We start from the raw sequence: 14,145 nt of genomic DNA on the forward strand, positions 1-14,145 counted from the left end.
GACTTTCTGTAGACATGCTAGAGACACGGAGGAACTGTCTGAGTGTCTGAGTGCATGTAGCCAGGTGTTGCCAAAAAGCAATACTCCTGTTCAGTCAGTAACTTTGTGTGCGCTGGGATTTAGTATTTAACAGAAGTCTACTGAGCTGTAAGATGTTCTGACATTTTTTCACAACCTGGATATTAGTGTCTTTGTCTTTGCCAGTTTATCTGAGGATTTGACAAAACATATCCTTTAAGAAGAAATGGACTAATGTATTCATTTTTTTTACAATGGTCCTGTTTGAACTTGCTTATTATAAGCAGATTTTAGAAGGCATGAGTGAATAAAAACTGCTCTTCTGAATAGCTAACCGGAACAAAGTAGCAACCTTTAAACTTCATAATTGGATGAAAAAATAGAAGTAGAAAGGCAAAATATTGAGAGATAAATTATTTGAATTTTTTTGTTATTTTTTGAGAAACATCTGAGTTTTTCTGGTCCTAAAATACACCGTCTGGTTAACTTGTTTCATAGCCAACTGCTGAACAGACGAGGAAAGGGTGGAAGAAAGGAAACCTCAAATACTGACGTGTATGTTAGTTTCTCAAACTGATGTCCTGCAGTAAATATGACGCCGTACTGTGGCAGTAAATAGACAGTGAAGGGCTACAGAGGACAGGTGGCAAAGGAGGCGTGTGTGTCTTCTCTAAGTCATGTTTCATTTTCTTTTTGTTTTGTTGTTTTGATGTCGACCTGTCCAGGGTGTCCTCTTCCTTCGCCGAGTCAGCTGGGATAGGATCCAGCACCCCCCACGACCCTAGTGAGGATAAAGCGGTGTATAGAGAATAGATGGATGGGATGGATGGATGTTTTGATGTCCTTGTTACATATCATTCTAATTTTTGCAATCTAAGTTGTTTGCAAACTGCTGTTGTGATTTATCAGTTAACTACTCATTGGGTAGAAATTTAATCAATTACATTCTAAGCTAAAATGTTACATAGAGAGGTCTTGTTTGTAGTTAGAAAGATTCTTTTGGTTCTAGGAAACTGTCTTTTTGCAGTTTTCTTAATGTTTTAGCCATTCAGTCATTAACGAATGAGTTGAGAAAATACACAGTGGATTTATCATTTATGATAGCTGCAGCCTCTACTCAAGACTGTAACGTGAACACGAAGAAGTTTATTGTGATGATGAGAGTTAAATTATACTAAAAGAGGGAAAATACAATGAAACAGAGACAGAATGAATCCTTTTCTCTCCTCTTTGTTACCCTTTATATAACCTTGCCTACATGTACCTCTGTGTGCCACATGTTCCATGTAAAGGCCAAGGGAATGTCCTGGTATGTAACCAGTACTCAGCCATTCCCTTGCTAACCATCCAAGTCCATCACAGAGGTTTGATCCAACCACACTCATCCACAAACCTGGATAAACATCAACACCGTCTCCTCTCCTCTCCTCTCCTCTCCTCTCCTCTCCTCTCCTCTCCTCTCCTCTCCTCTCCTCTCCTCTCCTCTCTTCGGTAATCAGATGCCAGGCTCAGTCTCTGTCAGAAGACACGCCAACATACTCTCAGTGTGGACCACTGCTATCTCTGTGTGTTTCTGCCAAGCTTAAATCTTCCTGCTTCTCCTGTTGCCTCGGCGCCTCTCTCCCCCGGTGACTACGGCTTACATTCTCCCCCGCACACATACGATCCCGTAAGCATCCACATACATGTGTGTATTTTTCTTGTTTTTGGACAGCATTAGACACTTACAGCATGTTTGAAAGTGTTTTTCGAGAGTCACTCAGGTTTTCAAATGTCTTAGTGCACGTTCAAACTGAAAATATCCACTCTGACTATCAAATCCATCAGCCTGATCGAACACCAAGAAGACTGCACAGTGGTTTAGAACATTTGTTGGGTCTTTTTTGGAGACAGTGCTAACGTCTCCGTGAATCCAAAGCAGGCACTATCTTAAACAAAGGGCCTTCCAAAGCACTTACAAAGAACCTGTATGTGTCCTAAAACGCTGATTTGAAAGTCAGACACAAAGACACAGCAACACTGTGGTCACCTATGTAGGTCACCTGTGATGGCAAAGATAAGTTTCACTAATTTAACAGTTTTACTTTGATTTTACATTAAGATAGTCAGATTTTCAATCTAAATACTTATCTGTACAGATCAGCGATTATAAAAATGTTAAAACTTTAAGAATTCTTGACAAGCTCATCATTTTCAAAGATATTCAGTGTGTAAGACTAAACTACCAATCAAAATTGTGTATGAAACTTTTGGAAGTTTTCATCTGAAGGAATGGTGTCATCATTCTAAAAAACGGACCTTTAAAGTTTGAACTTTTGCTCAGCACAACCATGGTAGTTTACGTGAAACATCTGATGAATAGAAATTTTCATACAGGCTGCAATCGGGCATTTTTTGTAACTTTTAAGGTACTTAAGAGTAAATTTAAGGCCCATGCTTGGGATCAAGTGGTTCAGTGTGCGACTGTGAGGAATAAAACCTTCATAAATAAATGTCACCCGTCAGTGTCCTCACATGTATAGGACTACAGTGGCGTGTATGTATCTGTGTGTGTGTGTGTGTGTGTGTGTGTGCAGGCGTGTGTGAAGGTATCATCCTGGCTCGGTAGCAGCTAGCTAGCGGCTAAATGACTCTCCACACTTCATTAGCGGCGATGAGGTGAGCTGCTCATCTCCTCATTGTTAGCTAGCGCTAAGCTGCAGTAATCCCAAACAAAGGGCCGGGGCCTCGCAGCAGCCGGCATGGATTAGACCGCTTTCTAGAAACATCCGAGAGAGATTCATTCTCATTCAAATTGGCCTGTAAACAAAACCAGCAGTGGCTGGGAGACAGATGAGAGAGGAGGGAGATGAGTGTATGATGGAGTGAGTGGGAAACATCTTATATGTGTACATGTGTAATGTAGCTGCAGCTTGCGTGTTTGTGTGTTTGTGTGTGTGTGTGTATGTGTGTGTACAGAGGAATGTGTACATTACTGAGCCTGTGTTTTGACACTGTGTTGGATCAAAAAGTGTGTGAGAGGCACAGAAATTAACAGAGAGTTTGAATACAAGCTCACAGGTCACGTGAATTTTGAAAAGCATATTTTCTTACTTGCCAACACTGGTATACATGTATCTTGCCATGAACCTATCTCTTCTTATTTGTCCAAGTAGAGAGAGAGAGCTCTCTTTGCAGCTTAGTGATCACAACATTAAATTAAATGCCTACTGCACCCCAGGTAGAAAGGTGCCAAGGAGAATTATTGTTGTGCACTTCTTGACCTGTGTTTTTGTCCTTTGTTAAGGAGGCTTTAATTAACTTTTGATGAGGTGATTCCTATAGGTATTTCAGATGTGTCTTCCCTCTTCATATTCATTTGTTGCGTCCTTTATCTTTACTTTTAAGACGTTGTTTCTCATGTTGTTGAGTGTGATATATGGCAGAGGACCATGACTGAAATGTTTTAACTGTAATACTACTCATGCTGAATGTGGGTATAAATGTAATGTTATCTGTGCTTTTTCTGACTGCCCCCAGTATCTTTGATAATACACAAAACACACTATTAACAGTTTTCATTACTAAGTTTCCAATAAGGATAAATCTGGTGAGTATGAGTATATAGCGCCACCACAACGCTGCATTTAAAACAGTATGTTTTGACATATTTGGCCTTTATTAAAAAAAATAAGGCAGTTCCTGTGATTTGAGTGTTGCATTGAGACGTATTTCAACGCTGATAATGTTTTGATTGTAATTATTCAGCAGAGGCTCCAGCGTCAGTGTTTACTCTGGACTGGTAAATTATTGCAATGCAGTGCAGCAAATGATTGTTAGTTTCACCTTGGTTTGACAATTTAAAATGTCAGCTTTGAGAAATGCATATTGAACTTTTGTTTTAGTTCACATTTGTGATTCAAAGTAATCCGTGCATGTTAGCTGAAAAACACATTGTTAGCACTATAGTTTTATTTATTTGTGGAGGAATAAATCTGAGGCACGGATGTGTCAAAACCTGGACCAAATGAACTAAAACAGTTTGTACTGATCTTTTCGGCATGTTTCCAGATTTGAGGCTGCAGTGTGTGATACATGATACACCTGGTTCAGAGTGTTTCTAACATCAGAGAGTGTTTCATGTCATTTGCTTTTTCCTCTTATGTGACACACGTCTGTAAAACAGATTCAAATGTGTTCATTTTCAGCTCTTCTCAGCAGGCTTGATGCCACCACAGTAACAGGCTCTGCTGTACATTTTTAACTGTCACTCAAATGATGAGAGTCGTCCTTTCAGGCAGCCTGTTAATCTGTCTTGATCACTAATAACCGTCAATCAGCTCACAGAATAAGTTATTTTAAAGTAGACTTCTTCATCTGGCTGATCTGTGGACCTGATGCTTCCATTAGATTTTTTAATCTTAATTCTGCATTGAAATGCCACCAGATGCTCTGACATATTAGCCATCAGTCACATTTTCTCATGCAAGTCATTCTTAAGAAAACCAATTCTTATTGGGTTTGATCATTATTAACTGTCAATCAAATGAACTGAGGGAGCTGTTGTACAGATCAGCATTTTAATATGATGTCAGTAGATGATGTAGCTGATCTGATGATTTATCATCATGTATTTTCATCACGCATTTGATCAATGTAATGATGATATTTCATGATTGTACTTTGCTGGTTTTAAATATCAGTCATGTAGTTCTGGATTTCAAAAATTTGACTTGAGCATTAGCAAACATCCATCAGCGATTATGGTTTGTTTGGCAATCAAATGTTTAAACGTTATTAAAACTGTGCATAAATACTAAATCAGCTGAAATGACATTTCAATCATCAACCAGATAATCTAAGTCTGTAGTGGTGGCTCCGTTCACTTCTCCATCCTGCCGAATGTCATGTTTAATCTGAAATCTAACCCGGTACTCGCTAAACGTTTGAGTTTGTGATTCGCTACACGGTGACATTTAACTGATTCTATAATTGCCGTGTTGATTTTGTGCTCACAACATGTCTGATCTATGTACCTAGAGAAGCACTGCACAGATATGTTGCTGTTAGTTTGATGGTTTTACACCTTGAAATATATGACTGCATGTTCTTGTAGAAGTGTGCCTGATATACAGTATTTCCCTGGTTGTTTCAAGTCAGTAACTTCCCTGCAAACTCAAGGATGCAGTTTTTACACTGTGTCTGTCTGTATCAGGTTTCTTGCCCAAATTTAACACAAAACTGAACATGATATATAATGTTGCATTTATAATTATATTCTAATTTTTGAGAAAATCTGTTGCAATAAAATGAACAAATAGACGGATTTCAGGAACAAGATGGTGAGTTTTCAGCCTTGATAGCATCATCAAAATGCTAACATGCTCATGATGCTTGTTTGGTGTGTTCACCACCTTCACCAACATAGTTTAGTGTCTTAGCATGCTAACATTTGGTAACAAGAAAAACACTCAGAGCACAGTACTCCATCAAAGCTGCTCAATCACTGCATGATTTCCAACTGAGAAGTCTCAATAAATTCGCAGTGGTGGATTTGTAGTAGGATCACAATCATGTGATCATCAGCAGGCAGCTGATGTAGTGTTCACTTGTTATCAGTGGCACAGCGTCACTGTAACTATATCTCGCAATGCTATAGAAGTCTTTAACAAATCCATGGATCCAGCAGTCGAATCACTGCCAAAATCTAATCACTTGGTCTTTGTGTCATTTCTGACCTTCCCTGAACTTTTTATCCAAATCTGTGAATCTGTTTTTGAGTAATGTTGAACACGGACAGATTGACAGACAAACGTACGCCAATCATCACGTAATTCCGCCTCGTTCCTTGGTGTAGTAATTAGCTCCTGAAGACAAAACACAGCTGAGGTTGATGTGAAATCAAAGTTACGTGTTAAAAATTTTCCAATAAATGAATCCTTTCCTGCTTTAAAATAATTTAAAGTCCTCCCCTCTCTGTTCATTCACCTTTCTCACTCACTGCAGCTCAAGCAGACCAGCTCACCTTCAGATCTGCTCAGACACTGTAAAACTGCTCTACTCTACCACGTGATAAGCTGAAGTATTGGATTAATATATCTTATGTTCGGAAACCAATTCTGAAGAACGATAATGGTACAGAAATTTTCTCACTAAAAGGTGAAAGGATTGATTCTTTTGGTTTGTCACATATGGAATCCAGCAAGTCTGAATTTGTGTTTTTGAGGCTGTCATTGGGACATTTTCAAGGTGGAAATGCTCAACCATGGCATTTACTACTTATTTGGCTCATGCTGTGTCTTTCAGAGTTAATTAAAAAAAAACACCATATGGATTAGTAATGAACAAGCCAGAAATTTAACTTAAAACATCCTGGATGGTGGCTAAAAACTAGCTGCATGCCATGTGTGCAGGACATCTGTAATTGCTTTCCTGTTTGTAACAATATACATTGAATAAATTAAAAATCAAGGCACTCATTTTCCGGAAAAAAAAATGGACTCATGTTGGTGCGCAAGAAAATGCCAAGGGATCACCAAAGTCATTCCAATCAGTCCTGAAGAGGATGTGAATGTGGACCAAAATTCACTAATTCCCGTAGAATTGTTTCCAACATGTTTTATTTAAAAACTCAAACGTGAACATTTTTTCATTGTATTAGTGACATGACCACCAGCGTCTTTCTGTACTTTACCCAGAGACCACAAATGTTTGTCACTGTGGACCAGAGCTGGACAGCTAACACGGCCCTCCCTGCAGCCGTGTTACGACAGCGGCTACGAACAATAATTACCTTTGCTTTCGTTTTGTTCTGCACATTACTCGAAGCATTCAGCCCTTAAACGTGAACCGTAACTGAGCAGCATGGTGGCCTGGAGGCAAACTTTCCGTGGCGCTCTGTTCAAACTGTTTGTGTTGCATTCTTCATTAATGAGATGCAGTGCAGTGTGTTGTTCAGCAAATATCTGACAGCTGTGTCCGTGTATCTTCCTGCCAGCCTCCTGAACAAACAGCTGCAGGACTGACCGGCCACCTCCCTGCTAGTGGTGGTCAGCATTTTAGTATCTTCAAAGCCTTAATCCTCAACTTTACAGCTTCTGTCCTGCACTTCTCAAAGTCTGACCATGTCCATATTGTGGCCGATAAATTTAAAAATGCTGTTTACATATGGAAATTTATGTCCCCACTAGCATTTTCAAGTCTTTTTTTTATTTGAAAAGTTGTCTGTCCACGCTAAAACTTGAAAGCGACATCAAAGCTTTGCATTACATCATGTGGTAGTGTGGGACAGTCACAGGCCGGTTCCTCTGCTGAGTGTGAGGAAGTGAAACCTCCACTTTATCTCCTACTGTTCGCCGTGACCACATATTTTGAATGTCAGTGTCGCCGAACTCAAAATGTTGGTCTTTGAATTGATGTACTTTACTGTTGTTGCGCGTCTAAAAGGGGATAAAATAGCAATTAATAGATGTCAAATCAAAATTTTTGTTTGAAATAATGCAATAGGAAAATTGCAAAGGCTCCAATTTAGGATATTCAGATCATTGTGCCGCACATCTGTTGCAAGATTTAAATTGTAATATCACTGGTTTTATGAATTCAGTCCTCCTTTTGTGGCAGGTTTTTGGTAATATGTGGGTCAGTATGCAACTGAGGGACTGTTGAAGTCCATGGGATATATCTTGCATTCATTTTTATTCAAAGTTAAAAAAAAAAAAAAACACTGTTGTTTTTATGTTCATTATGATCATGACTTTGCAAATTCCATAATTATTTACTAATCACTTATTAGTAAAAAAAAAAAAAAAGACTGGATATCACTAAAATGTCAACTAAATAACCGTCCAAATTTAGTAACAACCACCTGCTTATTAGCTAAACAATAATAAAATGAGCTTATTCAAAAGTTGTTTTGTGTTCTTTTTGTTCTTTTTATTAAGTTTAGACAATCATGACAGACATTTCTTTTTGTCAACGTATCAAATTTTATATGGAAAGTAACAAATTGTATCTGTGTCCGAGAAATCACTTTCAACTAAGTTTCCCGTTACAAAAACCCCTCTCAAGGAAGTGTGTTAATTCCAGATCACATGACCTGCTCCACATGATGTCATTTCCTCCTGAAGAAAAGACTGGCAAGACTCCAAGGCTTTCTGAGTTATTTCATATAAAGTAGTGTGTGAGTCAAGTGTGGATTTATGGCATGTCAACAGGTTTACTACAATTTTTTATAAATAATGTTCAATTTCAATATTACTCAATTGTATATAGAATATTTTAGAAGAATCTTTCGCTAAAAATGCCATGTGGTGTTTGGTTATAGGCGGCCATGTTTAAACCTGGAAACGGCAAAAATGTCATCTATGATACAAAAATCCCACAATTATATATTGACCCATGTGTTATTGCTCCATTTTATGTTTTAAATCCTTTAAATACTGAACTACAGCATCAATTTAAATTGATATCACAGTTCAAATCACAATATCTGTCATAAAAACTGCAATGAGATATTTCCACAAATCATTCAGCTCTGGCTTTGAAAACAGAATCATCTTAGAGCAGGTGAACAGCGCAGCTTTTCTTGCACTGCTGCGTAAATAAATAGCTGTTTTCTGCATGAGGCCATCTTTGTGCTCTCTTGAGAGTTTGTCCAAAAGCTCTGTTACTCGTGGAAAAATAATGGCTTAGTGTCAAGAGAAAAAAAGATTAATTTTGATATTTACTGTGTTTAATTGATGAATCACTTCATCAAGGTTTAGAACAGCAAACTTTCATGGACTGGTCTCACCAATCCTGAAGTAAAATACAGATGTGGCTTGACGTATGTTGTAACATAGAAATCTTAGATTATTGCTTTTAAAAAAACACATCTGTGCATTATATTATTTGTCCAGGAAAATTGATGCTGCTGTCAAAATTGTGGTGCTAGTATGTTAGCATTTTTTGGCTTGCCTCTTTGTTTCTGTTGATGTTTCCTTAGTTTGGCATCTGATCCAGCATTTTTTCAGAGACTTCACCCCACTAGAGGTCATTTTTAGAAAAGAGGGAAGCACCACGTTTGCTACACTGATACACACCAAGGGGTAAACTGAAGCTGTTTAATGCTCAGTATCTGCCGATACCTTGTTTGCATATCAACAAAACAAATACACCTTATGACTTTCATGGCAGCGGGGATGGGTGACGGTGAGGAAAGATGAATTGAAAGGAAACTTAAAGTCACTGCACTGAACGCACTTTATGTAACGCTGAGAATCTTGCCAGAGACCCAGCATGATCCTCAAATCAGCCATTTAACAATGTTACTACTCCTTCTCAAGGACGAGTGTATTAGTATTAATGAATGACTGCTTGTATGTGTGAGGTAATGTTTGTGCGTGTGACATGATTGACAGATAGCTGGCTGCATCGCCTTCAACCAGGGCCTCCCTTTTCACTGATTACTGTGTCAATGTGTCTGCATCGCACACACACACACACACACACACACACACACACAATGCTATGCAGACACACAAAGGGAGAAAAGCCCACTGTGGTTCTCCCACCAGGCCGAGCTGGGGAAAAAAAGAAAAACACGCACACAAAACAGATGCACCAAATGTGTCCACTCTCATGCATATGGAAATGCTAGGATATATGTATAATGTGCATAGTGTGCATTTGTGTCAATGGTTTCAGAGCATAAATGTGTGTGTGTGTGTGATTATATGTCAATGGACAGCTTCAATGTAAAACGCATTAGCATTCAGTGATGATGCTGGCCTTTCTAAAAGCTCTTGTGGTGCCAGTGGACTCCCCCTCTCTCCCCCTCCCTCTCTAGTTTTTCAAACATGCTATCACATTCGCCGGCCTCTGTGGATGGGTTTATAATTAAAAGTGCTCCAGCTCTCTAATATGAGGGGTATGACTGTGATTTAGACTATATGGCACAGATTGATCAGATAAAGCCAAAGAGTCGTATTCCGTTCCTGCTAAGCCTATTCACACTGAGAGCACTGATCCTCTCTCTGTCATCCTCCTTCTCATCTTTAAATCGTCCTCTGCTGCTTTCCTTTCCTATGTTTTTCCTCTTCTTTTTTTTTTCCAAACTCTGAATGTATTTCTGCCTTGTGCCGTGTTTCTGCAGTGCACTCCCAGAGTTCACCTGTTAACAAATCTGTGTCTGGATGGTTGAGTGTCAAAGTCCTTCTCCTATAAGCTCAATGATGAGTATGCTGTGTATGTACCCAGAGTGAAGGCTTTCTCATTTTCTTTTGTTTGAGTTTCCGTGGGTGGCCCTCTTGACTTTTGCCGTGATGGAAAACAACCAAATCCTAGAAATGTTAAACGCATCATTTAAGCCTGTGTGTGAGCGATTTGTTGCCAGAAAAATGCCGCCGGGTGATGAGTTGAAAAGATTCCATGAACTTCAACAAAATTCGACAAAACAGGCCTTTATTTCTGAAAACAATTTGTTTGATTTCTTTTCAAAGCCATTTTAAAGCCACCTGTCACTGCTGACTGTGTCATGAAGCTGAATAACTGCATCAACTATTTATATTGTGCACATACAGTATATTGTGTTTCATCTCTGGAGAGGAAACGATTTAGTTTGCAGAAATGTGAAAGGGTTTGCGCTCCTGAAACGAGGCATTTCAAAAAACAGTGCTTATAGCAAACAGCCCCTTATCACAGAAAAGAATGCCTTTAGGCTGACAAAAAGTTGCGCTGATGATGGTGCTGTAGCCAAACCTTTGTCACATTTTGTCACCTTTTTGCACATTGCATTGCGAAATTGTTCTTTTTTTTCCATTTAAAAAGCCTCATGTTTCTCATTTTCATGTTTTTTTTCCCTCTTGGTATGAACGTGAATATCTGCTTGCTCCTTGTGAGGCTGCTGGAAGACGTGAGGCCTTTTTCTTAATCCACTGGATGTGTGTTGATAAGTACATATGTTTTCTATACGTCTGACTCTGAGGGATGATGGTTACAGGGGGAGGATGATTCCGCGTGTCTATGAAGTAGGCCAGACGAGTTAGAAATGGGATTCTTTGCTCACCTTTTCTGTCCTCCATTATTCCCCCTTTATCCCCTCTCTCCTCTCTGCCCTTCATCTCTCTCTCTCTCCTCCTCTCCCCTCATCCCATCATCTAGTGCCACTATCTTCTCCTGCTAACCTCCCCCCCCCCCCCTTCCCCACCCCTCCAACCCTGTGATAGACAGAGTGTCCTCACCTTGTAACGATCACTGACATCCAATACGTTTGGCTTGGGATCATCCCCTGTGTGTCCATTGTGTGTTCTGTTAAATGCTTTATTGATTAGCCATGAGTTAATTACAAATTACATCAACCGTGGGCAGCCTGAGGTGTTCCCGTGCACGGCCGCAGGATCCGTCCTGGAGCAGCTAATGCATGTTGACTCCACACAGCTACAGGCGTGCATCTCAGCCTCAGCAGGTTACATTAGTCATCCTCATTTCCCCCCCTATTAACACCCGTGCATTTATGACATTTCACAGTGCCTTATCAATGCTTTAAGGGCATGCAATATTTCCCGGGTGACTGTAGTGAGAGGGGCAGAATTAGAAACAGGAGGTTTCTGCAGGTCTCTCTGGATGTGCACCCTGAATGCTTAATTCTATGGAGCACAACTTGACACACCCTGTGCAAAATTATGAGACTGTGCTAAATCCACAGCAGACCTTTGGAAGCTAATGTATTCTGGATTTAAGCTCCATTGTAAAATCCATAACATGCCTGCACCTGACCTGCTCTGCTACAGCCCCTCACATCTGACTTTGGCACAAAGTTAGGAAGCGTAAATAATAATAATTATTAATATTATCAAAATAATAATAATAATAATCTTTGCAATCTGCACCGGCAAGCACTTTTTCCGAGCCTTTTTTCCTTTTCATCCCGTGTCAGTTTCTCTTTGACATTGCCGTGTACTTTGCAAAAAGAAAAAGGAGCGAAAAAAATCTTTATCAAATCCCCATTCTGAGGCTTTCAATAAGGCAGGCCATTACCTCACTGGCGCTTTTGTTCGGCCTATACAAGAGAGAACAAAATGGTTATTCAGGAGGACGCTTTAGATTTTTATTGTGGGCTCGCTATTCACAAAGAGCACCGTTATTGTATTAAAAAGAACCATCTGTGGCAGAAACAATGGCTTCAAATTATCTGTGAATACCCAGTGAACAAAATATAAAGCTTTTTCCTGCTCATTATGTGGGCTAAGCTAGGGGGTGGAAGATAGGAGAGGAGAGGCATAGACTTTGCTATAACTGACTTTTGTTGTTCTTGCTTGCATTCTTCTCCTTTTTAAATCGGCCCCCTTTTCACATTGTGTGTCGCCATAAACGGCTTTTCTTGTTGCAGGGCTAGCGGAGAGAAGACAGCGGAGCTCCAGACAGACAGCGGGGCTGCGCGGGGGCTGCACGCCGACCGCAACGCACCGGCTGCCGGATCGAACCCCGGCGCGGACTACCGGGAGGAAAGAGGGCGACGGCGCCGAGGGGTTGCCGGATGGCTACGGCCGGACTGGGAGCCCCGGCCCCGGCCAAGCTGAGGCTCGTTCACCGAGGGGGGAAGCGACAGACAGATATGGAGGAGGTTGAGCGAAATGGCATCTTGTTTAATTTCTGCCAATCAAGACGAGAGGAAGACAACTCCCAAACTGGCAGTAAGTTGGAGTGGAGAGGAGAAGCCCTGTGTGTGTCGGTGTGTATGTCAGCGTGTGTTTGAGCTGGTGTGTGCGCGCGTGTGTGTGTGTGTGCGTGTGTGTGTGTGTAAAACATGCAGTGTTGTGGAATGACACCGCATGGCTTCATGAGCTTCACTGACTGTCTGAGTTGTTGTTGGCCGCTCTCCGTTACTAAACACACACATCACTTTCGCACACAGAACATATTTGTGTGCATATTTTTAGCGGCTTCTTCGTGCAATTTGATCTTTCTTTATTTTACTTATTGAAGTCTTCAGTGATGGTAAATATTGTTTGAAATAGGCTGCAAATGAAAACGCCGACTTTCTCGTGATTGAACCTACATTTGCGCGCTTATACACAATTTTGACGGTTAATTTTATTCCAGAGTACCAAAAAATCAATGTTTAATTTTTATTCTTAGTTTATATTTTAGGCGTGATTTATGTCATTTATTAAAACCATTTAAATTAAACAGTATCTTGCGAATTTCACAGTATTTTCAGACATGTAATATTCTTTATTAGGCGATATAATCTTACTATATAATATCTAATTTCAGTTTGTCGCGCACATTTAACACAATCTATTTCCTAAACTAATAATAAAAAATGAAAACTCTAGCTAATCATAACTGCAGCATTTATCTCAACCTTGTAAAAAAATAGCAGCAATTATAGCCTCTATTAATAAGGAAAAAATAACCTTGTCTTTGTTTTCTACATTAATTATCAGGACGGACTCCTAAATGTTGTGCTAAATGTTCTCGGCTGTCTCCAGCCCTTGTTACGGCCCCTAGTGGCAAGAAAAGACAAGTTTATTTCCAGTTCACCTGAAATCTGTCTCTCAGTTCTTATTTTCATTTTAACAGGATTACCCTCTTTATACATTTTGGCAGGTGTATGTCTGAATTTTATCTGGATTAACTGGCACCAAGATCATGGCAGTGAGCTTAGAAGTGATATTTTAGATAGTGTTAGGCCTTGTGTTTTTCATTCAAACGGGAGATAATTTTTCAGTAATTTTTGCACCTAAATTTGGACAACCACAAAACCGTATTTTGCTGTCACAGCGTGTATTTGCTGTATCCATTCCAACCTGGTGTAGCAGGGGGCTTACAAGTGGTCCGAGGGAGCCGCCCCGCTAGTTTCTCCTGGTTTTTGTCAAACAACGGCTTTAATTCAGGGTGATTGTGGATGCGGGGCCATTCCCGGCTGGCTGGGGCCTGCTTTCAGAGAGCTGCAGGGCCCCGCTGTTCCTTTATTATCATAAGCAGATTAGAGGTAGCGGGGAACACACTCAGATGCAGATAGCAGCCGAGCGGCCCATTTCAACCTTGCATTATAATGGACCGAGCTGCATGTGTCGCCTCTCGCAGCCTATTAAGCACAAGATGAATCTTATGTAAGGTTGCCGGGGCCGGCATAATGAGAGCACGGGGGCTCCGCTCCTCCAT

The 14,145-nt window shown here is 40.2% G+C and overlaps 1 long non-coding RNA gene across 3 annotated transcripts in view; it reads left to right on the forward strand.

Moving 5' to 3' along the window:
• Nucleotides 1–14,145, forward strand: part of LOC110951488 (uncharacterized) — a 199,793-nt gene that overhangs the window by 132,889 nt on the left and 52,759 nt on the right. For 2 of the 3 annotated variants that reach the window (XR_007941462.1, XR_002595726.2), the window contains one exon: nt 12,365–12,668. This is a non-coding gene — a long non-coding RNA (uncharacterized LOC110951488). Of the gene's footprint in view, nt 1–11,338; nt 11,441–12,364; nt 12,669–14,145 lie in introns of those variants that run through there. The other variant, XR_002595727.2, reaches the window with a different exon arrangement.

This window comes from Acanthochromis polyacanthus, chromosome 4 (assembly GCF_021347895.1).
Source record: "Acanthochromis polyacanthus isolate Apoly-LR-REF ecotype Palm Island chromosome 4, KAUST_Apoly_ChrSc, whole genome shotgun sequence".
NCBI lineage: Eukaryota > Metazoa > Chordata > Actinopteri > Pomacentridae > Acanthochromis > Acanthochromis polyacanthus.